General features: G+C 37.9%; 1 protein-coding gene across 2 annotated transcripts in view; it reads right to left on the bottom strand.

Moving 5' to 3' along the window:
* Positions 1–5,874, bottom strand: part of DENND4A (DENN/MADD domain containing 4A) — a 131,210-nt gene that overhangs the window by 31,694 nt on the left and 93,642 nt on the right. The window lies entirely within an intron of this gene.

The following is a 5,874-nucleotide window of genomic DNA, read 5'->3' as shown; positions in this document are numbered from 1 at the left end:
AAACCTATACTTGGACCAAGAGGCAGTAGTCAGAACAGAGCAGGGTAACACTGCATGGTTCAAAATTGGGAAGGGTGTACGCTAGGGATGCATCCTGTCTCCATACCTTTTCATGAGTAATCATACTGTTTACAATAATAGCTCTGTAAACAAGAACTTATCTTAGAATTTATATTTAGACCATCTTTCCCCAACAAATTACCATATACATTCCACACAAAACTAATACATTGCCATCAAGTGAAAATCAACTCATAATTGACCCTCCAGTAGGTTTTCAGAGGCTGTAAACGGCATAGGACGTAAGTACTTATATTTTTCCTTATAATACTGAGAGCTCTGGTGGCTAACTGGTAAGAAACTGTGCTGCAATCCCAAAGGTACATGGTTCAAATTCCTCAGTTGCTCTACAGGAGAAGAATGAGCAATCTCTGCTTGTGTAATATACAGCTAAAGAGTCAGCTATGGGTTGGTGGTTCCAACTCAACAACAACATGTAATGTTCAGAAATGTAGTGGCTAAATAAAGGCTCAAGCATATGTATTGAAAATAAAAGTGGCATATATTTAAATTTTGCTGAATCTGATATAAAACTCCAAAGAAAGCAAATTTTTAAACATTAGTACTCATGCAAATGTGCATCAAAACATCATATAATATAGCAGTTTATGAAAGGCATAGCAATTTAATACTCCTTACAATTCAATAGTCATTAATTAAAAGAATATATTTACTGTAGAATATTCCACTTAAAAAGATGCAAACAACAACTTCAGTGGCACATCATAGCACTCTAACGCTAGTTATCACTTTACCATGAACTGCCTATCATGTTAGCTAGCAGTTTTAGGCTCTCATTTACGGCAATGAAAATTGGAGAGACTAAAGAAGAAAAGTATAGGACAGAGTAAGATGAGGTTGACCTATCCAAAGCCAGAGCAGGATATTCTGAGCATTTAAAAGGTAAAAGGACCTCAGAAAAAAAGGCATTTACTCCTTAAAAAGAGAAACAAGGTAGGAGGCATACCATTCCCTGATTTCAAATCCTACTACACTGCCGTGGTGGTCAAGACAGCGTGGTACTGGTACAATGACAGACACATGGATCAACGGAATAGAATTGAGAATCAAGAAATCAGCCCATCTTCCTATGGTCAACTGATTTTTGACACGGAGATTAAATCAGTTAAGTGGGTAAACGAAAGCCTTTTTAACAAATGGTGCTGGCAAAATTGGAAAATCATCTGCAGAAAACTCAAACAAGACCCACACTGCACACAATACATAAAAACCAACTCAAAGTGGATGAAGGACCTGGGACTAAAACCAAAGATTGTAAACTTCATTAAAGAAAAGCTTGGATGAACCACAGAAGCACTAATCCACAACCTGAACAGTCTTCCAAGCATTCTGAAAAACCTACAATCAGGAGAGGATAAAACAGTTGAATGGTACTTCCTAAGAATCAAATCCCTATGCACACCCAAAAACTTCTCCAACAGGAAAAAGGGAAGCCACAGACTGGGAAAAAAGTATTTGGCAATGACATGTCTGACAAGGGACTTATACCTAGAATTTATAGAATACTTGAGCACCACAACAAGATAAAAATAAACAAACCAATTGCAAATTGGCACAGGATATGAACAGACACTTCACCATAGAAGATATCCAGATGGCAAACAAACACATGAAGAAATGTTCAAAATCCCTAGCTCTAAGAGAGATGCAAATCAAAACAACTATGAGATATCATCTCACATCAGTAAGAATAGCAAAATTTAGCAGAGTAGCAAAAATCAAATGCTGGTGAGGTTGTGGAGAAACTGGACCCCTTATTCACTGTTGGTGGGAGTGTAAAATGGTGCAACCACTGTGGAAGGCGGTATGGTGCTTTCTGAAAAAGTTGCAAATAGAGATACCAGCAATTCCACTACTGGGAATCCATAACTGACATCCAAGCACACCCATGTTTATTTCGGCTTTGTTCACAATAGCAAAGAGTTGAAAACAGCCAAGTGCCCATTAACAAACAAATAGAGAAGCTGTGGTATATTCATACAATGGAATATTATGCAGCACTGAAAAACAAAGAACTCATGAAATAGTATACAAAATGGGTGACGATGGAGGACATTATGCTGAGTGAAGTATCTCAGTCACAAAAGGACAAATACTGCATAATGCCACTGTTACAGAACAGGACTGTTATGGGGGTTGGGGAGAAACTAAGAAAAAAGGGGATAAATAATGTACACAGCATTGAAACAGATGAGGGAGAGAAAAAAGGAAAATATGATAAGGTATTAGTGGCATGACAAGAGTCCAGAATAAGAGTTGCATAGTAAAGTTGTCCGGGGGCAGGGGGGACTGTATAACAATGAAAGAACTTTTTCCAAAGAAAAAATTGAACTGGGGTGGGGACAGGGGACAGGGAGGATTTGTGTAACAATGATTGAATGGGGGAAAAAAAAGAATATGTTCAAACCTGTTAATATCAAATAAAGTATATATTTTCTCAAAAGAAAAAAAGGCATTTAAAAAATAATGAAGAAGCCCTTAAGCAACAAGATTATCCAACTTTACAATATTGTTAAAAGCATATAAATAGTTAAATGAAGACAATATAAAATATAACAGTTTACAAAAGGTCATTACAAAGGCAGAAGAGGGTTCGTTCCTGGGTTTCAGGACCAAAAAAAACCACCCTAAAAACAAAGACAGAAGAGGAAGAAAAGACCAAGATGGATGACAGATGAAACTCTGAATATTGCAGTAGAGCACTGAGAAGCCAAAGCTAAAGGAAGAAATCAAGAAATTAAAGAGCTGAACAGAAAATTTCAAAGGCCAGCTCGGGAAGACAAAGCAAGGTATTATAACGAAATGTGCAAAGAGCTGGAGTCAGAAAATCAAAAGGGTCAAACTCAGCATTCCTTAAGCTGAAGGAACTGAAGAACAAATTCAAGTCTTGAGCAGCAATACTTAAGGATGCTTTGGGTAGAATGTTAAATGATCCAAGAAGCATTAAAAGAAGATAGAAGGAATATACAGACTCACTGTACCAGAAGGAATTGGCTGGCACATAAGAATCTAATAAAACAATGTATGAGCAAGAGTCTAGTGATGAAGGAAGTTCAAGTAGCTCTGAAAGAACTGGCAAAAAATAAGGCTCCAGGAGTTGATGGCATACCAACTGACATATTTCAACAAACAGATGCTGCCCTGAATATGCTCTCTAAGTTGTGTCAAGAAATCTGGAGGACAACCATTTGGCCAACTGACTGGAAAAGATTGGTATTTGTTCCCATTCCAAAGAAAGAACATGACCCAACAGAGTGCAGAAATTATTGAACAATACAATTAATATCACATACAAGCAAGAATCTGCTGAAAATTATCCAAAAATGACTGGACCAATATGTCAACAAAAAATTGCCAGATGTGCAGGCTAGGTTAGGGTTAGAAGAGCTCGATATTATGGCTAATGTTAGATGGCTCTTGGCTAAAAGCAGAGAGCACCAGAAGAATGTCTGTGTTTCATTGACTATGCAAAGGCTTTTGACTGGGTGGATCACAACAAACTGTGGCTGACTCTGAGAAGAATGGGAATCCTAGAACATTTGATTATGCTCATGTGAAACCTATACTTGAATAAAGAGGTAGACATCAGAACAGAGGAAGGAGACACTGCATGGTTCAAAATCAAGAAGGGGGTCTGCCAGGGATGTATTGTGTCTCCATACCTTTTCAATCTGTACGCAAAACAGATCATCTGGGATGCTGGGTTGTATGAGGAGGAATGTGGCATCAAGATTGGAGGAAGATTCATCAACAACCTGCATTGTGCAGATGACACAACCCTTCTTGCTGAAACTGAGGAGGACCTGAAGCACTTGCTGCAGAAGGTCAAGGACTGCAGCTTTCAATACAGATTGAAGCTCAACATCAAGAAAACAAAGATTCTCACCACTGGGTCAATTGGCAGCATCATTATGGATGGTGAAGAGATTGAGATTGTTAACAGTTTTAGTTTACTTACAATCAACACTCTTGGTACCAGCAGCCAGGAAATCAAGAGACAAATTGCATTGGAAAGTCTGCTGTTAAGGACCTCTCCAGAGTAATGAAGAGCAATGACGTTAGTCTGGAGACTAAGGTGTGCCTGATTAAGGCCATAGTCTTCGCAATTGCTTGCTATGTGTCAGAGAGCTGGACAATGACTAGGGATGATAGAAGAAGAATTGATGCCTTTGGGCTGTGGTGCTGGAGAAGAGTGTTGCATATTAGTTCTGGAGAGGGTGAAACTAGGCTGCTCCTTGGAGGCAAGGATTCTGAAGCTTCGTCTGCTATATTTTGGACATGTTACAAGGAGAAACTGGTCCTCAGAGAGGGACATCATATTTGGGAGGGTGAAGGTACAGCGCAAGAGAGGAGGACCCTTGATGAGATGGATTGATTCAGTAACTGGGGTAAAGGGAGTAGGTGTGCCAGAGACAATAAGGTTGGCATGGGATAGAGCAGGATTTAGGGCTGTTGTACACAGAGTCACTATGAGTCACAAGTGACTCAAGAGCACATAACAACAACATCTATTATATATTATTGTATGCAAATTCAGCAGCAAAAGAAAATATTATAATGGTTGATTGAACACTCAATAAGAATAAAATTCTGCAAAGAAGTCCAGGAAAACCATGCCGCTTAAAAAAAATCCATTATAAGAAAATTTAGTTACCATTTTACATGGAAAGGAAATAAACCTCAAATAAGCAAAGAGTTATTGAAGATGAAAAAGAAAGTAAGAGGCCTTACACTTCCTGATCTCAAAAGCAAGTACACAGGCACAGTCATCAAACAGCATGGCACTGGTACAGTGACAACCCAAAAACAAATTAAATAAAACTGTGAATCCAGAAAGAAATCCATCTACCTATGGACCTTTGACAAAAAGTGAGGAAAAAAACAGGCTCTTTAGCAAATAGAGCTGGTAAAACTGGTTATTTATTTGCAGAAAAAGGAAACAAGACCCATATTTCACAATATATACAAAGAAATACCTCAAGATAGATTAAGGACCCAGATGTAAAACTCAAAACTATAAAGGTCATCAAACAAAAATTGGAGCAAACTTAGGAACTTTAATAAATGGCATAAAAAACCCTATGCTGCATTGCAATCCCGAAGGCACATGGTTCAAATCCACCAGATGCTCTGCTGGAGAAGGAGAGGCAATCACCTCCGGTGCCAGTTAGAACCGATTCGATGGTACACAGCAAAGGGGGAAAAAAAAATCCCAAACCAAAATGACTATTAACAATTAGCAGATGAGAAACTAAATAATTGTGATCTCTTAAAAATGAAATCTTTATGTGCATCAAAAGATTTATCCAAAAGAATAGGAAGAGAGCTCACAAAAAGGATTCATCTCCAAAACTTACTGAAAACTCCAACACTATAGTAATAAAAAGATAAACATTCAATTACAAAATAGGCAAAGGACATGAACAGATACTTCACCAAAGAAGAAATTTAGATGGCAAATGACCACAAGAAGAAATGCTCAAGATCATAAATGATTAGACAGACATAAATCAAAACAACAAGGAGACATCATCTCACTCCATCAACAACAGCAAAGTTCAATAAACAGCAAACAACAAAAGCTGGGGAGAGTGTGGAGATATTGAAACACACACTGCTGGTGGAAAAGTAAAATGAAGCAACCACAATGGAAAGCAGTTTGGTGCTTCCTTTTGGCAAGTTCATGAAGTTGTTTTTCAAATAATAGGTAAAGTCTCAACCAAATTATATTGACAGTCTCAAGATGGGGGGGAATCTCTAGACTCTTTAAAAAATGAAAACTTTTTTAATTAA

The sequence above is a fragment of the Elephantulus edwardii genome, unplaced genomic scaffold (assembly GCF_000299155.1).
Source record: "Elephantulus edwardii isolate Elephantulus edwardi_28Jun2011 unplaced genomic scaffold, EleEdw1.0 scaffold00050, whole genome shotgun sequence".
NCBI lineage: Eukaryota > Metazoa > Chordata > Mammalia > Macroscelidea > Macroscelididae > Elephantulus > Elephantulus edwardii.
Note: the sequence above shows the minus strand (reverse complement) of the source record. Positions and strands in the feature narration are given on the sequence as shown.